The sequence below is a fragment of the Echinops telfairi genome, unplaced genomic scaffold, assembly GCF_000313985.2.
Source record: "Echinops telfairi isolate 266 unplaced genomic scaffold, ASM31398v2 ScPeMD7_1;HRSCAF=3_0, whole genome shotgun sequence".
NCBI classification, from domain to species: Eukaryota; Metazoa; Chordata; class Mammalia; order Afrosoricida; family Tenrecidae; genus Echinops; species Echinops telfairi.
Window position 1 is genome coordinate 5,576,910 of NW_022103896.1, and position 24,404 is coordinate 5,601,313.

The following is a 24,404-nucleotide window of genomic DNA, read 5'->3' on the forward strand; positions in this document are numbered from 1 at the left end:
GGGTTTCCTAAACTGTCACTCTTTACAGGAATAGCAAACCAAGTCTTTCTCCAGCAGAGCTATGGAGGTTTGAACTACTGACCTGTGGTTAGCAGACCATGCGTAATCACTGTGCCATCAGCACTGCTATAGCCAGTGCTACTGCTGAAACATGCAGGAAAGGGAACCTGGTAGAGTCAGTTGTCGCTGATGCAGGACACCCACTCCGTACCCACCTTTTCAACTTGGCATCCATACACACCCTTTTTGACCTATTTAATGTCCGACAAAGATCCTACTGCTATTCTGCAAATATGGTTCCCACAACGTGCAAACCCGCGTGGCCCAAAGGGAGCATCAGGTCTCTCACATCGTCGTATTCCCCTGGCGTGAGTCACACTCCCTGGTAGATATCCTGTTACTGCAGTACAGAGCTCTACTGTTCACCACTATTATCTTAGCTATAATTAGCAGACAGGAGAAGGGACAATATACTCACAAAGGCATTCATGTTAAAATAGGGGAGAAGTACTCATTAAGGATTTCTGTCATTCATCATGTATAGTAGTTTTCCATTCCTTCTGATTCTATCCATTTCACATTCCATTTGCCTGAGCAAACACCTGTCCTTTGAACCAGTGGGGTTATCCAAAACTTCGCTCCTGATGGCTCTGAGCTATGAACAATCCTCAGGGCATTTGGGGTGTGTAGCATTCCATTCACTTTTGTTACAGGACATGGAAGTATTAGGAATCCCCCAGGGAGAGTCCTTGCATCCCAGGCATCTCCACTGTACCATTGCAACCCGAGCCCTGCTTCACATTCAGGATCAATCACTCCACCGGGACAATAATATGGCCTTTTGTCTATGGGATCAATGGTCTAAGGAACACCAAGTGGGCAGACGATACGCTCTCTGTCCAGTTGGACAGACTGTTGCGGTCTACGATGACGATGGCACCACTGTTTTAGATACGAAGACCTTCCACCACACAGAATCGAAAGCGTGATGGTCAGCAGCCCACATCACACCAACGGATCATTAGGAGACAGAGTGGGAGGAGCCACTCCCATTTCCCCTTATTAGTTTTGAACTAAGGGGTATTGGCCAGGGCGGATAAAGCACCAGATATCGCTCGCTGATTTACAGAAGCTATGCCTCCCACAGGAAATTACACCATCAGGAAGTTATTGCCATTCAAGGGACACCATAATTGATCTTCCAAAAAGGTCTTTCCACTTTTCCCTCTGTCCTGCTGTGCACAGCTGACGAGGAATATGAAAGACTAGCGAATTCCAGGAGAATAAGCCCATTGATTGACTTTGTTTTCTGTCAAATGAATCCCTTGGCCACAAGGAATCACTTGTGGAAGATCATGTCGATAAACCCAGAGCATTCCGTGAGTGGAAAGAGGAGGTCTCGACCCCAGCATTTTGGGCAGACGAAGTGGCCCTCCAGTCATGACGAACCACTGCCCGTCTGTGGTCTGTGAAGGAGTCAGAGGAGTGAAATCCACTGACCTGTGGATGACTTTCCGGTACCTTGGGGAGCGTGCAGGTCTGTGGGCTTAGCAGGTGGCTCTGACAGATGGATTGGCACCGTGGCTGCAACCATGGACTCAGGCATAGGAACAATTGCAAGGAGGGCTCGGGAGTGGGAAGTGTTTCGCTACGGGTCAGAATTAACTCCGTGACACCTAATCTGTAGTAACAAATACACAACAATGAATGCAGCCAGATCAGCCTTGGTGGCAGACTATTTCTGAACGGGTGCATACCTGCCAAAACCCATTGCCTTTTCCACTTTGTTCACAAGTCCTTTGCGTAAAGCCAGGTGCGCCTTGCAACAGAGACTGACTGATGTCCACAGAATGGGTCATCCTGCCTAAAGATGGTTAAAATTCTTCTCATCTGAGGTTGCTCTTAGGGAACTCTTCATACTACTATGCACACCTTAACATTTTATTTACATTGAGAAAAGCGTACCTAAATTTTTAGTTTCTATACTCTAGTTCGTTAATTATAATTGTACTCTTTTTTAAAATTATTAATTATAATTGTATTCTTTCCCAAAACCTGATCATCATAGAGCCAAATCATTAGTCTCTGACTATGAATCAGAGTAGTCCAGAGAGCCATCTCTATCAAGAAAAAAATACAAAGCAATCTGATTCATGCTCCAGGCTTTGCTGCAAACAAGAGTTTCTTTATCATTGTCCGTCAGAGCTATTGAGCATGAATACTTGCTAACGTTACTGACTTTCGGGTGCCAATATATTATGCCGAACTATCTATAAAATAGGTCTGCTCTCTCTTCTGTGATTAACTGAAGATAGAAGACTCCCTATTATGGCTCTAGTTTCTATATTAGTGAGAGGAAGGAGGCAGTAGGTAAAAAAAAAATCCTAAGGTGCATTAGTATATGGATTACTTGTTCACTCAACCTCTGGGACCTCCTAAAAGATCTATCTCCTACTATGATTTAGTGATAGATTAATATTGTGCATGCCAAAATTTATAGTTTAGTGGGTCAGATAGCATGCGGTTCACAAAGGAAAGCTAAATTTACAATTGAACATGGGAACCGGGCTTGTTTAATCTACTAGAACCAAGGACTAGGAAGAAGCAATTTCTTGAAAATAAGGACCGTTATCTGTAGAGGCTATCATACCTCTGTCCCCACATCCCGATAGTGTGAGTTTAACTATCTGACTGGAGATGGCCACCAGTGTAATGCAACGCTATCTGCCAAAGTTACTTCAAGGACCATTGGCTATGCTGCATCACAGAGCAACTTGCACAGTCACTAGGCTCTCTTACGGAACCCTCTCTTATTCCAATCCTACTCAAAACTCATAGGTTTTCTTGTTGACGTCATATTGAAAAGAATACCGTGCTATGGCCCAGACCATTGGTGTGATAGGCTGAGGGGTCTAGGGAAACTAAAGCAGTGCCACACATATGTGAATCAGAAAGAACTTTAAATCAAGAAGTAATTGTATATCAGGAAGTCATCCCAAGCTAGTCCAACTCAAGTCCAAGGATTTGATACCAGCCAGAGCCCTCTTCAGACTGATGGAGTGGCAGGCCGATGAAACAGAATTGGTAAATGGAGATGACAGGCTAGTGGGTGCAGATTCTCATGGATCCAAGGTGGGTGGCAATGACAGGGCACCAACAGCTCCCAGGTACAGTGGCTCAAGTGGGGTCTTCCCTGAAGGCAGACACAGAATCCCAGCAAGCAGGTATCTCAAGGGACTGAGTTTGATGCAGGTAGCATACACATGAGACAGGTATAAATTGCTGATGACTTATTCTATCACATAAACGTTAGTTGACACAGCAAACAATAATATAGTAAGGAAAAAGGGGAAATACTTACCCAGAGCAACAGCGTAGAGCTTTGAGCATGAGATGCTAAAGGCTCCAGTTGCCCTAGGTTATTTATAGTTCTTAGTGGGAGTTATTCAGTTCATATGTGTCTTAGATAAGTTCATGTCTCTGAGCCAGGTCTGTGGTGGTGATGCATTTAGTCCATGTGTTTTCCAGACAAGTCCGTGTCTATGGTGGTGGTGGTCTATCTTATTAATTTTACTTCCTATGAAATGACTTCGAGTGATGTCTTAAATGTTGAACAATACTAAGTCCATATTTTAAGCTTTTATACTCTATACATATCCACTCCCTGATTCTAGTGATTTCAGTCACTAGAATAAAAACTTACACTACTTTCTAACTTTTAAAAATTTAAGTAAACATACACACATAGCGTGGAAATGCAAAAATATTCAGTGTATTTCCAAATCCAAGAAAAACTTCAGCTCAACAGGTATAGGAAATTGTTTTTAAGGGAACATGACCAATTATACAGCCAGGTTCTAAAAGAACTGGTGCAAATAAAAAACATTCTGTTAAACAAAGAAACTAAAGAACATTGGGTATGAAAATTTTGTAAATCAGAATCATGAGCAAAAGAAGGTGTATTTAAAACATGTGAAAAATTGGTAAGATGTGATATGTCTTTGTGAACAGAAGCAAGCAAAATTATGAATGGAAATGCATGTTGGCATTATTACTCTAGAGCCATCAACACTTTGGTGGAAGACCCACTGGCTGTAATTTTCCCAGGGTGTAGTCATTGCAGTTGCTGTACTGCTCTGGCAAACATAGGCAGTGGTAGTAGTGGCTTCAACTTGGCCTTTCTTACTTTACAATTGGCCACATTCCAAGGATCAAGAAACCCTCATGGAGATACCAGGCCAGTTGCTAAGTGTATTTATTTCATATCTTCAGTCCAATACTGGGGAAGCATCTTATTACCAGCACAAGTCCAATTCCATGGGACCCTGAGCCCCATGACCTGTATTCCCATTAGTTGACCTGAAGAGTATTTGGGGGCTTCCGGAAACTAATGTCAGTTCAAGAACAATCCCCAATGCTGGTGAGGTCTCGCTTCCCAGTGCGCAGTCACCTTGCCAATGGCTGCATAGTCCTTTGAAGCTGACTCCGAGGAAGGTTGGGCACAGCTGTTTGTCTGTGTAGCAGAATCCGTTCTCTAGTCCAGCTGGCCTGTCCTTCATTCAAAGGGCTCTAGGTCTTCAAGTCGTTCCCCACCAAATGTCTTAGTGGAAGAGCAATATTTTAGCGAGAGCAGGTGTTTTCAGTAATGGAATGCATTTAGAATGAACATTTTAGTTGTTTGGAGATAACAAGAGTGCTGATACAATTCATGGGACACATACAAAAGGACTTACAAAAGTGAGTGGGGGGTGGGGTGGGGAGAAAACAAACAAACATCTCCACTGTGCTTTAGGTCTGGCTTTCCCCATGAAGTTAAGCCTCTGTTCCTCATGGGTGTTCTTGTGCCTCAGACCATGGTTCATGCTACCACATCTGCTCTCACGGGCCCCTGCAGGGGCAGAATGCCCAGCAGATCATCGCTGAGATGCGATGGGAAGGTCAGAGCGGACAAATGAGGAGAGGGATTCCAGTCGGAACTCCTTACTGCCATCAGATTTTGGTTAATTTTTGAAAAACAATAAACAAAATATTTTTTATCACTTTTTCTTTCAAAACATGTAGCTAATACTATCTGAATGCAAATTAGGATAATGCAAACAATATTCCTAGTTCAACAACATACCTCATATGTCCCAAATTTCAATGGGGCTCATATAAGCTTCAAGGTTGACCACTGGTCATGTGACCTTGGAAGATTGGCATTGCCTCTTCAGTTTGCCCAATCTGCAGTTCAACTTGCTCAACCTGCAAACGTGGTGTGACCGAGTTCGCATGGTTGTTTCAAAATCAAGGAAACTCATGTGAACAAGCTAGCTAAGAGTCCCTGGCATCTAGACTTAAGTTCAACCAGTGATGAGCTTCAACTCTTCACAAGAGCCTGCTTCATGCCGTGTCTGGGAAGATCACACAGATAGAGCAATGGTTATTAGTCTTTACCACACGTGGAATGCTACCCTGGTTGTTAATTAAGAAAACAGCTTAGAAAGTGGACTGGTGTGAGGCAAGTCCAGTAATTAGGATGCAGCGTTGCATTCTGGGACTCTGGGCACTGACACATTGTAGGCAGGCTACCTCTGGAGAACAGCCTCTCTCAAGAGATATCTGAACATTTCCTTGAATAGCTCTGGACCAAAAATACTTCTATAACAGTTAGCTCTTTTGAAAGGAATCCCAGTGGGAAAGGGAAAGTAGGCAGCAAATAAACAAAATGCCTGAAAATATCAAGAACCTTAAAATGTGTGTTTGGAAATAACATGCTCCATTGTGTGGCAACACGGGCACATTTCTGGCCATTTTAGACAGATGGCTCGTCGATCCTGGGCAAACTCTGGTAGCCACTCCATGTCTCTTGCTGGCAGAAATGACCCTCCTTCCAATAGAAAAATAAAAAATAATAATGCCAAGTGGGTTGGATGTTTAATCTGAAGCCCCAATAGGGGTCGTATGTTATTCTTGTTTGTGATATCTCTAGGGTGTCATTTAATCTATATGGTCCTTCTCCAAAACTTTATCAGTGTTTTTCTAATTTATCTGCTGAAGAAGCTTGGTTGTTGTTCTGGTTGAATCCCCCTCAGTGCTGATTTTGCTGATTACACCCCTGTTGTGTAATTGATCATATTGTTCTGATCGCCGTGTTTCCTGAGAGGTGATAATAAATGCTAAGGGCTGATCAGATTTTGATATTTTTCTGTTTTGCAAGAACCCTGGGATACATGCTGGACCTGATCTGGTTTCCAAATCGTATGGATTGGGGGTTAGTTGTTTGGTTTTTGACTGTGCATATCAGGGGTATCTCAGAGTGTTATGTCACTGGGGGGTCACCCTCTTGAAGGTGCGCTATATCATTTTTCTTTTTTTGGTGTATATGAAAACCAGGATTGATAGGTTTATAGAGTCAACAAATGGAATAAGGGCTTTGGGAGGAGGGGGATACGGGGATGAAGGTGTGGTGAAGGGGTGATGATGACGTCAAGAGGTACATATAAAAAAAGAGCGGGAAATTATTATGGTGGCTAATGTGCAATTCTACTGGACGTGATTGAACTATGGAATGATTTGATATATTAATCCCAATTTTTTACAAAGAACTCTTTATGCACCAATGGGCATATGATACCATGGTCTCTTCTATGGCATTGCTTTACATACAGACATCATTGTCGTGTAGGCCCGTGGACTTGTTAGAAATCATACAACAGTGGTATCTCATTTTATCATCCTCTCTTTATATATGCAATACATGTGATTGGTTAATAAGACACAAGGAAGTCCTTTGGGAATGAAGTGCCTTTCCAATGACAGGCGTGGAGAGACCTAGCTACAGGGATGTTACTCCGTGACACCGAGCTGCATAGCGCCCTGTAAGGGCAGGGTATAACTGCTCCTGGGAGTTTCCAAAGCTGTAACTCTTGACAGGAATAGAATCCTCTAGCTCCCTCCTACATAGCACCTGTTGGTTTCAAACTGCTGACCTTGTGGATTGCAGCATAATGTATAACCACTACACCACCAGGGCTCTCCTTTATGGGGATATCCTTAGAACGAACAATAGTGTTAGGGAAACTGATAACAGACTAACGTGGTAGATATGAAAAATGGAAACTCGATGATGCCATGAAGTTGTGAACCGAACCAGTGGATTTCTCATGATCTCATGAAAGATAACGTGTGTTTTTAAAGCCTCACTTCTTTGGGTGTTAACAAGCCCTAGTAGTATAGTGAGTTATGCAGGAGGCTGCTAACTTCAGGTGAAATCCTCAGAAGAACGACAAGTCTTCTGCTCCTGTAAAGATTGACAGTCTTGGAAACCCACAGGGGTATGTGTACTCTATCCTGTAGGGTCACTATGAGTCAAAAGTGACTCCATGTGAGTGAGTTTGACTTTCTTGGTTGGTGTTCAGCTATTATATTATTTGCTGTCAGAAGCATGCTAATATACTCATAGAGGCAGGGGGCTATCATTTTGTGGTGCCCTGGTGAACTGGCATACTGATATCTATCCCTAATGCACACTGTTATGCAAGACATTGTCTTACACACTTTGGACATATTGTCAGGAGAGACCAGTCCCTGGATGAAGACATCATGTTTGGTAAAGTGGAAGGGTAATGGCAAAAAGAGGAAGTCCCTCAACATGGATTGACACAGTGGCGGCATCCATGAGCTCAGGCATAGGAACAGGTGTGAGGATGGCGCAGGACCTCACAGTGGTTCCTTCTGTTGCACATAGGGTGGTTATGGACCAGAGCCACCTCGACGGCACCTACCAACAACAACAGCAATGCAAGTCATGGTGCCCCGCAATGCACCATGCTCCGTTGTGGATTTGACATGCACCAAGTGCAGCCAGTCATCCTAACTGACCTGTCTAAAGCAGATTCAACTCTCCCTCTAAAAGTTCTTGACACTTTGGCTCCTACAGTTCTAAAGTATCAGTGTCTCTCTGACAATTTATTGAGAGAGACAAAAAGTAGTATGTAGCCAATCCATTCATTTCTGAGGTGTGATTCAACGAGGTAAAATCAATACATGTCCCATGTATGGGGCAACAAGATTAGAATGGGGCCACCCACTGCCCTGTGATGCATTATCAATCTCTGCTTTAGATCTATTTTTATTGATTCATTGACAAAACATCTAATTTTTAAAATAGGTTTGCTTATTTTTTAGGTTTTACCAACCTAACTATATATAGTATATTAAAGAGTTCAATAACATTCATAAGAATTTTAGAAACAGCTAGTTTGGTCAAATCTAGTTCCACCTATCCTCATGCACTGCCACATAATTGTCCCCAATTCCAGTCTCTGGAACACAAACATTATTTCTCTCTTCACTCAAAGGAAGTTCTCAGAATTCTTTCCATGTTTCAAATCCCAGAGTTACCTGGAAGGGGAAACAAACATTTCTTACATCTAAAAATGAATAATTGAAGGTCCAGAGAAATTTAAGACCCTTTGGGAACAGAGTCTACTCTCCTTCCAATGTACAGTAGATAAAGAAGAATTTCTAGGCTCTCTCCATCATAAACCAGCCTCTGTCCATATCCTCATAGATCACCTCTGGGCTGTTGCTAATTGGATTAAAGTGTGAATCCTTCATTGTATCACATTTAGCAGTGGGCAGATATACTGGGTCTTACATGGCATGAACAGAAACTCTGTCTTCTCCATCTACTATCCCGCAGTACCTTTCTTGTAGGCAGCTACTACAAAGAGAGGGAAGAGAGAGAGTTGAGAACTGTACACACTCACGTATAAGCCGAGTTTTTTTAGCACATTTTTATGCAGTTTTTTGTGGTAAAATTAGGCTCCTTGGCTGATATTCAGGTTGGCTTATACTTGAGTGAATACGTTAAGTCCCAACCCTTCTCCCAGAAGTGCGTCCATGTTCTCTTCATTCACTCTTCTACAGCCTTCCTTCATCCAATGGCCAAATGACGGCAAAGCAAATCTCATGTTTTGACTGCTAGGGGATAGAGGTGGCCACTTTGGAAGGCTAGAACACATGCCTCAAGCCACATGTTATGAAAATGCTACATCATGATGGAGACGTGTACCTCTCTCACTTGATTCTTCCGATGTGTAGCTTCCCTGGAGCTCTCTCTGAGACGAAGAGGGGATGAACAGGCTGGTATTTTCACATCCATTGCTCCCCACAAGTAGATGCCGCCGAATAACAGTAAAAAAAATCAACTCCCCAAGTCAGCTGTGACCATGCTCTAGGGTCCTTCCATAGGTGCCCATGAGCACTTAGCCAAGCAGGCATTTTATTATTGCTCTGGGCCAGTTCCAAATCATGGGAAACACTGCCCAGGCCGGTGCCATCCTGAAACCGTTGCTAGGCTTGAGTCCGAGGCTGCAGCCACTGTGTCATTCCATCTCCTGGAAGACCTTCCTTCCTTTTCCACTGACCCTTGACTTGGCCGCGCATGATGCATCTCCTGGGACATGTTTGTACTCCCTGTGTGCTGTTTATGTAAAGTTCAAGTGCAGGTGGGGGCCTGCATGTATCTGCAACCTTCTCCAGTGTCACACATGGTACTGTGAAAGGAAGAAGGGGTCCCTTTTCGGACTGTCACACGACTGCTCGAGAGGACCAACGCCCAGGACATTAATTTGGAGGCAAGACAAGGCTGTTCTTCTTCAGGGAGGCCTGCGATACCTTGTTGAGGTTGAGTGCGAACTCTGCATCGAGACTGCAGATCTTCCTCCTGATTCTCTCATGTCGCAGACTCAGGCACCTCCGTCACAACCCTCGGATGCCTCCTTTGCTTGCCAGGATTGAGAAAACACCAACACCCGTCACGCAGTCAATCCCAACTCACCGCAGCCATGGAGGACAGGGTAGAGTGTTTCCCAGACTGTCCATCTTGAGGGAGCTAACTGCCACAGAGTTCCATTCAGAGCTGGTGGACTCGAACCGCCGACACTTCCGTTAGCAGCATCTGCTTTCCACTCTACCAGCAGAGAGCCTTTGAGAAAATAGGTGTCGTTCTAACATATGCCAGCAGTGAGGAGAGCCGGGTCAGATAGACTGGGATCTAGAAAATGCTGAAGACAAGGGAAGCTTCCCTTTCATCCCCACGTTCCCCCACCCCTCTATTCTGAGCCTTTGGCAAGATCACATAATGGGCGTGCCTACTGGCCTTCGGCTTATATAAGTTAACTTCTGCTGGGTCATTGTTTTTCTGCTTGGGAAATGACTGACTTGCAAGGATCACAGGTGGTTCAAAATGTGCATGTATGTCTATGTGTGCCTGTGAATGTGTGTGCATTTGTGTGTGACTGCTTGCATATATGGGTTAGAGGATTCATGGACCTATGCTTAAGTATTTACGTGTGTGTGAGTGTGTGTGTGTAAGGAGTCTAGGTGAGGATGTGGGATGAGTATTGGACTTCTACCTGAAACTGGAAGTTGAAACCCACCAGCTGAGAAAAATGAGGCTCTCAGCTCCTGTAAAGGCTCACAGTTCCAAAACCACATGAGGCGCCTCGACTCTGTCTTACAGGCTTGCTGTGAGTCAGAAGCCGCTCCATGGCCTCAGGTTTGGCTTTGGGGTTTGTGGCATAAGGGAAGGTATAATACTGGGTGGAGTCCCAAGGTGGTACAAATGACTCCAATTTGACTACTTACTGAAGGTTAACAGTTCAAGCCCAAGCAGCAGCCCCTGACAGTCTGGTTCCATGAAGACCACAACCAAGTGACGTTGGTAGAGCAGTTCTGCTTAGAAACACACGGGATCATCAGGGGTTGGGATCTGCGCCATAGCAACAGGGTTGGTTAGTGCCATTGGTGTTATTACTATTGGGGGAGTTGGACAGTAGTGCAATCAATGCCATCTGTTTCAGCTTTTCACATTGTTGACACATTGCCTAAGCTGCTACACATTCTTATCCTCAGCAGCTGAAGTTTAAATTAAAACCATGATCCACACACTCTCTATCTCCTTGGTTATGGTGTATTTAGCCTTTCCTCTTACGCCCGACCTCATGGCACTGCCAGCCATTAACTGTGTAAAACTCAAATTCACTGCCATCGAGATGAGTCTGACTCAGAGTGACTCTACAGGACACAGTAAAACAGCCCCTGCAGGTTTCTGGGTCATTAAATCGTTATGGAAGCAGACAGCCTCATCTTTCTCCCACGGAGTGACTGACGGGTTCAAACCACTGACCTTGCAGTTAGTAGCAGAGGTCCATTAACTATGTAAAAGCCAAGGAACATGAAAGAGTGTCAGCAAGTGTCAGTCTTGGAGCAAGAGGAGAGACATGGTGCAGTCAACTTCCTCATCCCAGCAAAGTTGTGCTTCCCTTCGGTCAGCAGCGGTGCGCTGCACTACTTGGAAGGCTCCAGAAAAAAGGTGGGTATTAAATGCTGGGGAGATTTGGAAAGGACTCTCAGGCTATGAGGAAGCTTTAGGGACCCGAGCAGCTAGCTTCTGAACTTGAGCTACACGTGTCAGCTTTAACCCATTGGTTCCCATGGTTTTCCTCACCCTTGAATTTTCCACAAACCTGAGGCAGTGAAGAGACAGGGCTTGGTCTGAAGAAGAGCTGTGAGTCAAAGGCTGACATCACTTCGACCTATGGGATGCCAACCTTCATGATTTGTGGCAGCAAGGATAGAGCGCTAGCCTTTTCCTTCATGCCAAAGACCACGGGCAGGTCAGAGAGAGATGCTGACATGGGTGTCAGAGCTATTTGAAGAGCAAATACAACGAACACAAGAGCAAAACAGTCCATGTGTACCTTCCTTTATATAGCAGATATGCGTGACCCATGAGAGTTGGAATCACATTTATAAGCTGCATTTTTTTTTTAAAGTAATTCAAAGTAAAGCTCCCACAAAGCCAGGTGCTGTCCAGTGAATTCCGGCTCCTGGAGGCCCCATGTGTAAGAGAGTAGAGCTATATGTCTGAGAAGAATGTCAAGGAGCCTTTATTTCAGAGACAGACCACCAGGACTCTCCACCAAGGGACTCTGGGTGGCCCCGAGCTCCCCAGCATTAGGTGAGCAGTGAGCATGTGGACCATTTGAATGCCCCCGAGAAGCCACACTTCCAATAACTAACAAGTCCTAGGTCTTCTCCTTGTGCTAGATGGGTTGGTGCAATATGTAAAGCCATGGTGGGGCTGGTCCATCACTGAAATCTGCCCGGGCCTGAAGGAAAGGGCCCATTCCAGTGCAGTCTGAATGCACTTCCTTTCTTTGGCTGACCCTGTCTATTGAAAAGCTGAGAAAATGTTAGTGCGTGAATTTGGTTAATTTGAAAAGCAATTTATTGAAAAAGGCAAGGCAAAACATTTCTAATTTTGAAGTTCCAAGTAAAGCCATTGAGTGTAAAAGGCACTTTACTCAGTTATCACGCGGCATAATGAATTCACATTATTTTAAATATAAATTGTATATATGTTAATATATATGACTGTCTTGGGACTCACTTTTTGCATAAAATTCTGTAAAGGATAAAGATATAATTAATATCTACCTTGTACATCTCCAGATACTGAACCAAGGATATGCATGCTATACAACTAAAATAGTTATATATACCACATTCATCTACACCAAACACAAAACAAGACCCAATGCTTCCTGTTCATTCTAACTCGTAGCGACCCTGAAGGAGAGAGTGCAATAGCCCGTAGAGTTTCCAAGGCTGGGACCTGCACAGAAACGGAGGCCACGTCTGTCTCCTGCAGAGCCTCTGGTGCGTTCAGAGCAAGGACCTTCCAGTTACAAGGTGAATGTGTAACTCCGGGCCACCAGGGCTCATTCTAAGCATTCCTGCAAGCGGGGGCTCCAAAAAGTTCGTGGGAAAGTTCCATGGTTTCATTCCATTGTTTTCCCATGAACTTTTGAAGTCCAGTTATACTTGTCTCACATATTTGTTTCCTTGAATTGTACTAGTATAATATAAACCTTCTTGCATTTTGTTTCAAAGTATTTCCAGATTTGAAAAATCTACATAAGGTCCATTTTCTGGAGCCCTGATACAGAATGGTAACATTGGATGGCTAACTGCAAGGTCAGCAGTTTGAAACCACTCCCAGGGAGGGAGAATAACAGGGCTTTGTACTCCCATATTGAGTTCCAGGCTCAGAAACCCAAAAGAATAATTCTACCTTGATCTACGAGGGTCTCTAAGAAATGGACTTGTTGGCAGTGGGAGCCAAGCATTTTCGATATTGGTTCTGGTGGATTAGTGAGAGCTCATTTAAACAGTCTACTTTTTGTGGAAATATAAGATGTTACTGTATCAAATTACAAAAGTAATACCATATAATGGAGACATATTTTGATTCTATCTATCCATTTTTCCCAACCCCTGATAACATCCTATATTTTAATTGCGAATTTGTGTTTCTCAATCACGTTTGCTTTTCTTCAAGCGCTTGTTCACAGGCTGGTCTTTTCCAAGTTATAGGGTTTTTAAAGTTCTTTGAAAACTGTATAGTTTGGATAATTTGAAATATCAAAATATTACAGTGAGTATTTTTCATCAGAATGTCTTTCAGGATGTGTTCAGACCTTTTTTTTTCATATAAATGAACTTGTTATTCAATTGAATTTTTTGAGCATTTCCATGACACACTTTGATGTTTGCGTCTCATTCAAAAGGGTTTCATTACCTTAATGGTGACCTATATTCATATAGCATTTCTTCAAACAGTTTTTTGAAGCTCTTCTCAAAATGTTTAATTATTCCACCTGCATCTAGCTACCAGCTTACTTTGTTCTCGCAATGTCTATCTAAGTGTGTGTTAGGCCAGGTTGACTAGAGAAACAAATCCAGAAACACTCATTTATTTGTAACACAGAGATATTGATCAAGGAATAATTATATATCAAGAAAATATCCCCGCCCAGTCCAACTCAAGTTCAAAGTGCTGTGGACACAACTCAAGGGCTCTGGTAGCTACCAGCATCAGCCAACAGGAAGGTGAAGACAGAGAGGGGGAAGGAAGTCCCCAGGTCCTCCCTCTGAGAAGGTCATGCCCACAAGGAGACACCATCAGGCTATGACCTGATTGACAATTTGAATACCACCCCTACACTTTTATATATCCTTAAGTTGACATGCTGTAACTATCACAGAGTGCTTTCCCTTTAACCCTAGATTAATTTACTATTTTCCTACAAATATGAAAGGCAGGAAGTTTCTGACAATGAAGTAGTGCACAATGCATTGCCCCTGTCGCTAGAGACACCATTTGCATGGACTGTCTTGTGAAGGGAATCCCACCAGGCTCTGTAAAAAGGCCTCCCTCAGCAATGTCACCTTGTCTTACCTGGGTTTCTAAAGCACGTGGGGTATTCTACTGCCATAAAGAGTTTAGTGTTGGAAACCCACAGGGCAGTTCTACCCTGCCCTGTAGGGTCACTATGAGTTGGCTTCAACTCAATGGCAGTGCATATGCGTGTTTGCTTATCTTTGGTTATGTTCTAATAGTGTGTGTATCATTTCCATCAACATCGCTTTCTTTTCACTGCCCGAACATTAAAATTCCATTTGAATTGTGGTGCTGGGGAAGAACACTGACAGTCCCAGGGACTGTAAGATGGCAACAAATCTGTCTTGACAGAGTGCTCTTTAGAGGCAAGGAAGGCAAGATTTCTTCTTACATACTTTGGACATATTACTAGGAGAGATCGGTCCCTAGAGAATGACGTCATGCTTAGTAATGTGGAGGGACAGTGAAAAACCGGAAGGGGCTGGAGAAGTCTAACTGACACAGTGTCGGCACCAATGGGCTCCGGCTTCAGTTCAATGGTGAGGATGGCACGGGAGGGTGCAGTGGCGAAGTGTGCTGTGCATAGGACCCTATGGGTTGGAACCAACTCGATGGCACCTATAACAACTTTAAGTTTTTGACATCTGGTAAAATTAATAACATTCCTCTCACTTTAAAAGTTGAAATACCACTCAATTTTTAGACATTTTCTTATTTATGATAGAACAATTTTAGGAGAAAGGAGACCTTTATATATTGATCCTTGTCATCCTTCAACCTAGTAGATTTGCTCATTTACTATGGGAGTTGTGTGGGGGTTTTTTTCAGCATCAAGTCATATGAACATATTCTGATTTTCTCCTATAATATTTTAGGGAAAGGAAATACATTGATAGATTTTGTGACATCAAACCAGCCTTACTTGTTAGAATTAAAATACTTCTATTAGCCTATAATCTTTTAAATTTATAAATGCATACATATAAATTTTAAATATTTAACATGTATAAACTCAATTATTGAATGCATATAAATTCAAACTCACTTCCATTGAGCTGATTCCTACTTACAGCAACCTATAACAGAAATTAGAACTGCCCTGTGGGTTTCCAGTCTGTATCTCTTTACTGGAATAGAAAGTCTCATCTTTCTCCCTCAGAGTAGCTTGTGGTTTTGAACTGTTGATGCTCTGGTTAGTAGCCCAACGAGTAACCCACTATAACACCAGGAACCATATATACCAGGGTTCTTGGCAGCAGAATAGATAATGACTTCCAATCACTGACACTTTCACTTAAAAAAAATAATTTTATTGGGGGCTCGTACAACTCTTATCACAATCCATCCATCCATCCATTGTGTCAAGCACTTTTGTACATGTGTTTCCCTCACCATTCTCAGAACATTTGCTTTCTACTTGAGCCCTTGGTATCAGCTCCTCATTTTCCCCTCCCTCCCTACTCCCCCCTCCCCCATGAACCCTTGATAATTTAGAAATTATTATTTTGTCATATCTTACACCATCTGACATCTCCCTTCACCCACTTCTCTGCTGTCTGTCCCCCAGGGAGGAGGTTATATGTACATCCTTGGAATCTGTTCCCCCTTTCTACCACACCTTCCCTCCACCCTTCTGATATCACCACTCTCACCACTGGTCCTGAAGGGTTCATCTGCCCTGGATTCCCTGTGTTTCCAGTTCCTATCTGTACTGGTGTATGTCCTCTGGTCCAACCAGATTTGTAAGGTAGAATTGGGATCATGATAGTGGGGGTGGGGGGAAGAATTTAGGAGCTAGAGGAAAGTTGTATGTTTTATCGTTGCTACACTGCACCCTGCCTGGCTTATCGCCTCCCCACGGCCCTTCCATAAGGGGATGTCCAATTTCCCACAGATGGGACCTGGGTACCCAGTCCACCCTCCCCCTCATTCACAATGCTATGAATTTTTCTTTTTAGTCTTTGATGCCTGATCCCTGATCCCTTCAATGCCTGATACCTGCTAATACCTGATCCCTTGGATGCCTTGTGATCTCACAGGCTGGTGTGTTTCTTCCATGTGGGTTTTGTACCACTCAGCAGCTATCAGGCTATCTAGTGTTGATGCTCATTTTCTTATGCGTTCACTTTTTTAAAATTATTGTACTTATTGGCCATATAATTTTATTTGGTTAAAGTGGGTCGTTTCTAGTTGTCTCAAGGTATGATTCCCTATCTGGTCAATCATGTCATGTACACTTTTCTTTACTGCCTTGAGAATAACCGTAAGAGCCCCTTAAAACCCCACGCATCATCTGAGGTATTTCAGTGCCATTGAAATTCTGGTTTATTATTTGTAGGCTGCATTTTCCATCCCATTGCATCTAGAGTGACTTTCTTTTGTGTGCTGGGCATTATGGATACTGTAGAGCCCTTCAATACTGTTGTGCTCCCACAGAGAGCGCTCTTGTTGCCGTTGGTCCTTTTCTTCACGAGGCAGGCAGTTGCCACAGCTGAAACCTACTCTTCTTCCTCCCTCCCTGTCTCTTTCAAGAAGCATCAGCTTGCTTATTTCCTCAAGCACTCATCGACTACTTTCCGCTGCTAGGCTACCTCTGCTCACTTTCCCCGGGGCACCTTTCCTCCTGCCCAGCTCAGAGCTGACCATGTTCCTGGGCAAATGATGGATTTCCATCTCCTGAAACTATTAGCAAAAAAAATAGACTATGCTCATTCATATGATTTGACCCGAAAAAAAAAACCTAGCATAGGAAATGAATAAATCTACTTCGTTCAAGGATGAAAGACCCAACCAGCTGATAGGCTTTTTGGCAAAACACTCAGCCCTCTTGCACATTTGTTTCTTATGCTTGTTGCATGTGTGCATATAATCTACATGAGTGCATGATAGGTATAACCGTGGGTCATATGTATATGTAAAAGTATATATGTATATATGTGCATAGGTATGTGTATTAAAACTCTCCTCTGTTTTGTCTGACCCCAGATCTTCCACTAATCCCTCAAACCAGGAGCTTTGAAGGATTTCTGTATGAGTTTTCAAATATTATGTATAAATCATGAAATAAGCTCACACACAAAAAAAAAAAAGCCACAAAATGCCCAATCTATCCTGGTACAATTCTTGTCTTTCTCCAGTCACTGCCCAATTTGGGTCACCTTCACAAGGACTTATTCCTGCTGTTGTTAGTGCCTTGTGCACATGTTATCATTGCTACTCTTGTCTGAGGGAGTCTGTCGAAAGGACATGCGTGTCACTGGAAGCTGTAGGTTTAGTCCATTAGTAACTTTTGAAATGTTCTCTTTTCTTTTTCTTGCCAAGCAATTAGCAATGTTTTCTCCCCAGTCATCTAACTCTCTGCCTTTCTCTTCTACTTTCTTGTGTGCTGTTTTGTCTAAACGATCTTTGATTTAAATCAATTTATTGGGGCTTATACAACTCTGATTACAATCCATCCATCCATTGTGTCAAGCACATGTGTACATTTGTTGCCATCATCATTCTCAAAACGTGTGCTTTCTACTTGAGCCCTTGGTATCAGCTCCTCATTTCCCCCCTCCCTCCCCACTCTCCCCTCCCCCCCCACTCCCCGCCTCATGAACCCTTGATAATTTATAAATTATTATTATTTTGTCATACGTCCGACGTCTCCCTTCACCCACTTGTCTGTTGTCCATCCCACAGGGAGGAGGTTATAGGTAGATCCTGGTAATTGGTTTCCCCTTTCTACTCCACCCTCCCGGCATCTCCACTCTCGGCACTGGTCCTGAAGGGATCATCTGTCCTGGATTCCCTGTGTTTCCAGTTCTTATCTGTACCAGTGTATATCCTCTGGTCTAGCTGGATTTGTAAGGTAGAATTGGGATCATGATAGTTAAATGATCTTTTTATTTGTAGCATTGACGATATATTTTTCTTTTTCTTTCTTTCTTTTTTTTTTTTACAAATAACAGTAATTGAGGGCCATATTACATAGGAAGTATCTGCTTTCATCTTTCTGGTAATATCTTGGTCTTTCAGAAGCTTTGATCCTTGTAATATTGATCCATTTCCCATGAAAGAGACAGCATGGAACTGAGGACTTAGATATAACTCTTCTTTATTTATTTTGATTAACCTTTTGAGAGCTCTACAAATTGGGTATAGCATGGGTCTGATCCAACCAGATCAAATGTCTTCCATAGAGAAGGTAAGTGGATTTTAGATAGGGAATAAGGTACAGAGGTGAAGAAAGAGACTGAGAGAGAGAACTCAGCCCCGGGAGAACTAAGCAATGAGAATATTAGCAGAAGCTTATTTTATCCCAGGTGGGACAAAGAAAGGGGCTTCTGTTGCCAGAGCCTGACAGTGAAGAGGTCAAAGCTCAAAGCAGGAGGCTCAAAGCAAACGGGGCCAGTCAACGGAGAGGGGCAGACTCAAGGCAGGCCCTTCAGCAGCTAGAAATGTGCCTACGGGCAAAAGAGAGAAGAAGCGAGTTCAGCCCTGAACTGACAGTAGGAAATCTACTACCAAGTGAAGAAGCTCAAAGAGTCCGCTGGAACACGAGCCATCCCAGCTGAGGCTGCCTGCATCAATTCAACTACCACATAACTAAGACCATAGGAGCTACCCCAAGAGAGTCCAGCAGAGGGATAACCTTGCTGAACACAACTAATTTCTAAGCACATTAAATGAGAATGATTTGAAGCCATTGCATTTTGGCTTGATTTTTCCATAGAACAGTAGACATTTGATCAAATCTGTATCCCAAAGGCTAACCATGGCTATTCTACTGTACTTTGAGGAGGGCACTTTGTAGTTGGCTTCCCAGGCTCCATGCCTCAGTGGGCTGGCAGTAGCTCCATGGGAGAAAGAGCCAGGGAAACCTGGGTTTCTACTCCTGGGAAGAGTTGCAGTCTCAAACCCACAGGTGCAGTTCCACCATGTCCTGTAGAGTCGCTATGAGTTGGCATCAACTCAATGGCAATGTTTTATTTTTTTTGTTTTGTTTTGGGTTGTTTTTTTTTTAATAACCTGCAATGATGAACAGAGACCTGGAGGAAGCTTGTCTCATTTCCAGGCTTCTTACAACTCCAAAATTCTCTGTGAACACAGAATGATACATTTTTTTTCTTATAACTTTCCTGCAGAGTTCTTAAAAATTCCATTTCCAGGCAAGGTAGCTTGAATGACTATTTATAAAAGTCTGATTATGATGGGTCAGATCTCCTGTCCATGAAAGTCACTGCTAATGTGTATACTTACATTTTTACTGCAAGCTCAAAGAATTCTTTGAGCCCACCAAACAAACAAACGATACTGCCATTGAGGCAAAGCTGGCATCTAAATGCACAGGGTCTGTTTCCATGGTTGTCCTCCTTGCAGCATCCGGCAGGAGACAGCTTCAAAGTCCGGCAGGTTGATTGAGGTTTGTATACCAGCTCAGTGAGCCTGAGAACAGGACTCTGTGTATGGGAACCTCACTACACACATTTCAGAAATAAGTACTTTTGATGATGAGTGGAAGTGGTGACATAATCCCTATCTTCGCTTATTATTATACCTCGTATAGAATATATTTGCAGTTCTATTTCAGTCCCAGGGAAAACTGGAAGTGGGAACATTTGTATTGGCACCATCTGATTTTCCCCAAATAATTATTTGTTCACCAGTTTTCGCTACTTTTGCCAAGGCACCACAGACCGCATGTTTTATCTGCAGTACCCACTCCAACCCAGTAGGCTATTCTGCCGGTACGTGAGCTCACTGGTTTAGGAGGACATATATTAGCCAACCACTTTATATGGTGATTCTTCATGAATGGGAAATTTAAGTAGATCTAACAAACTAAGGATACCATTTATATCCAAAGTAGAAAAGCTGACTATTCTCTACAGGTATTTGAAAACTGACATACCAAACCAGGATATTCCTAGATAAGAGGAAACCACCCTTGAGTTTGAGAAAAAAGAGTAAGAATTCTTATGCCATCCATAACACACCTGCCTATGGTCAGAAATCTGGGCACCAGTTTATCAAACCATGGCCATCCTCCATGCCTCTATTGTTCTCAACCCCAAGTGTCATCCATGACTGGTTAGATAGAAACCCAGATACATTCCCAGCGATGGCGGTTCCACTGTTTCTATTTGGATCCATGGGTAGTCATTACTCAGCAGCTAAGCCAAAGCAGAATAGAGGAGAGAGCACTAGCGACTAACTTATCCAGGTGAATGTTATGACCATAGTCCTAGCACCTGGTGGGATTCTTTCCCACCAAAACACAATGCTTTTTCTCAAATGTCTCATTGACACAGTTCGATGTTACTTCTGTCTTTGTGCCGAGCTATTGCTATTACCAACAAGAAGCCTTCATCAGATAAAAAAAGACCCTTATTCCTTGGGACAAGCCCAATGTTGTGCTGCTATGTCTGAAAACTGGCACCCTAGGGTATGGTGGGGAAATATTGTGTAGTATTTGCCCAAGCCTATGGGATAGATGTTCCCACCAAAGCCAACTGCAAGCTAATGATCTGTTATCCCTGAGCATAGAGTGAGGCAGAAATGGGCACAGGTAGTTCTCGCAAACCAATTCAAACCATGGCAGCACATCACAGGACCAGCCTTGGTTGTTTGCCTGAAAACATGAAGAAATATATGAAGATGACCATCAATCTGATTCCAACTCATGAAAACCCACGTGTGTCAGAGCAGAGGGTCGTCAGTAGCTGTTATTTCGGAAGTAGATCACCGGGAATTTCTTTAGAAGTTACTCTTGTCATGGTCATTGGGCGCTGTCAAGTTCATTCCAAATCCTATCGACAGTACGTGTACAGCAGAACGAAGTACTGCATGCTCTTGCATCTCACAGTTGTTAGGATTGAGCCCGTTGCTGTAGACATTATGTCAGCACATCACCCTGAGGGCTTCGTCTTCTTCACTGAGCTGCTAATTTACCAACCATGGCGTTTAACAGGGACCAGTCTCTCTTGATAACATGTCCAAAGAAGCATCCTGGCTTCACTTATTATAAGGCAGGTGTGTTTGTTATTCTGGTTGTCCGTGGCTCTTTCAAAATTCTTCACCAACACCATAGATCAAATGCATCAGTTATTTTCAGGTCTTGCACATTCATTGTTCAGCATATGAAGTGACCGAACATTATCATAGCTTGGGTTAGAAGTACCTCAAAGTGACCTCTCCTTGAGCTTCAACACTTTCAGAGGCCTTGTACAGCATATTTGGACAAAGTCATGCATCTTTTGGTTTCCTGACTGCTGCTTCCATGTGCATTGATAATGGATCCAAGCAGTATGAAACCACTGACAACTTCAATGTTTTCTCCGTTTACCCTTGACGTTGCTGACTGGCCCAATCGTGAGGTTATTTGTTTGTTTCCTTTACACTGAATTGTAATCCATACCAAAGGCTGCAATCCTTGTTTATCAACAATTTCTTGAGTTCCCCCTCACTTTCAGCAAGCAAGGCGATGTCATCCACATACGGCAGGTTATTGATAAACCTTATTTTAAACCTGATGCTGCATTCTTCTTCCTATAACCTGACTTCTCCGATGATTTTCTCAGCACACAGAGTGAATACCTGGATTGAAACCTGAATTGCAACCATCTAAATAAACAATCAGACTACAGCCTCTTCTGGGCAATTTTTTGATTTGCAGGTGAACATTCTAGCCATTTGCACCATCAAAGGCATAGCTAACCTTTCTTGAATGCTTACAAATACTTAGACTACATCAACATCACAAATGTTCACCTTGGTGCTGAACTATTGTCCAAGTCACAGTTAGCAACAGGGATGTGACTACGTCTAAGAAAAATCAACCACAAAACATCAAAATGACAGAATTTGGCCAGAGACAAAGTTCAGAAGGCAAAAAAGGACAGGAGAAAAGGAGGACTAGAAATACAAAACACAGGGACGAAGTGGGAAGAATCCTTTAAATTGTGCAGATTGTGGTTAAAGTCTTGGACAAAGTGTGTATAAATCATTGAATGACACACTCATGTGCTCAACCATGTGCTTTCACTCAAACCACAATAACAAGCTGAGTAAAAGTTCATAGATGCAAGGGAGCTTCACAGAGTTCACGAAGAAGGGGATTTGGGGTGAATTATGCCAAGCTCTGTCATACTCCTGTGCGTCTTGGTTTTAAAGACACAGGAAACATAGAAGCAGGGAGGATGAAGGTTGTTTTGCCAGAAAGTGTCAACCTCCTGATGGATTTCTGGCTCCAGAGTTTACACTCTTTATTATTATTATTATTATTATTAATAAATCATTTAATTAGGGGCTCATACAACTCATCACAATCCATACATACATCTATCGTGTCAAGCACAATTGTACATTCGTTGTCATCATCGTTCTCAGTGGTACCTGAGAATCATCACCTGTGGTACCTGACTCTTGGTACCACAGATACCACAGTTACTGCAGAAGGGCAACCGAGCCACATCCCCCCAAGCTCTGATGAACTTGAAGGGTTCCTCTCCCAGAATAGTACCCTGTGTGGTCCGCAAAATCCTCCAAATGAAGGAGCTCCAGCTCTTCTGCTGGATCTTCCTTGCCAAGATCCCAGCATGCCTTGTGGCTATGATTGCATACCTGATTATTCTTGACACACACATACAGTATATAAGAATGCCTCTGAATGTTTTGGAATGAATAGCTTTATGAATCGCTGTTCCCTGGGGCCAGACTCCTGGGCTGCCTTACTCAGAGAAGGAGCCCTTCCCAGTCTGGGTCCTCAAGGATGCCAATAGATGCTTCCCTCAGGGCTCAGATGACCTGAAACCATTAGCCTTACAGTGCTTGTGTCAGAATCTTTCAATCAAGAGAAGCATCTCCGACAATCCATGTTCCCACTTAGAAAGGAATACATCCAAGAGGAAATGAGCCACAGGATTCCGTAGTGGAGAAAATAGAGCTGTAGACAGGTGACAACGGAGATGGGAAAATGTACCACCCCCCTTCCCATTAACTTCACCTACTCTAGAGGTGGGTGAAGGGGTGTCAGATGCTCCTCCCAAGGGCAGAAAAAAGAAAGCTATGTCTGCAGAAGACAGTGCAGTCTCACTATCTGAGAACAACGTTGAAGAGGATAGATGGCAACTGTCCTCTTCGTTCTATTTGATTTTCGCAAATTTCTGTGTTTGGTATGAGATACTCATTTCTAAAATTAAGCACCTCCTGCAACAAGAGGTCAAGTGACTTGTCTATGCCGGACAGCCACTGGGTAGGGTGTTTGGTGTTTCATATGCACTTTTCACTCATCCAGTTCCCGATCTTGCTAGGCAGGGTGTTAGCAGCCATGCCCAAGCCCAGACTCACTGCCATATACACGCTTCAGAATCATAGAGGGCCGATGGCAAACAGAAAATTGCATGTGAGATGTAAAAGTCAAAGAAGACGCAATCACGTCCAAAGAAATTCATAAGGCATGTTGGAAATAGGATTGCCTTTAAATGATTTGTATAGTTAGGAGTTTTGTCACCTATCAATTGGCTCTCAGCCTGATGATACTGTTAGATTTTTTGGGCGGGAAATACCTCAATTCTTGGCTTTGCATGAGAAAGAATTCACGCGAAGCCTGGTTTGTGATCCAAGTGGGTTTTTAAAAATTATTTTATTGGGGACTCGTACAATTCTCATCACAATCCATACATCCATCCATTGTGTCAAGCGCATATGCACATTTGTTGCCCTCATCATTCTCAAAACATTTGCCTCCCACTCTTGCTCATTTTCCCCCTCCCTCCCCACTCCTCCCTCCCTCATGAACCCTTCATAGTTCATAAATTATTATAGTTTTGTCATAAGTTACCCTGTTCAGTGTTTCCCTCCGCCCTCTTCTCTGCTGTCCATCCCCCAGGGAGGAGACAATACTTAGATTCTTGTAATTGGTTCCCCCTTTCTATCCCACATTCCCTTCACCCTCCAGGCATCGCCCCTCTCACCACTGGTCCTGAAGGAGTCATCTGTCCTGAATTCCCTGTGTTTCCAGTTGCTATCTGTACCAATGTACCTCCTCCGGTCCAGCCAGATTTGTAAGGTAGAATGGGGATCAGGATAGTGGTGGGGAGGAAGCATTAAAAAACTAGAGGAAAGTCATATGTTTCCTCATTGCTACCCTGCACCGTGATTGGCTCATTTCCTCCCCACAACC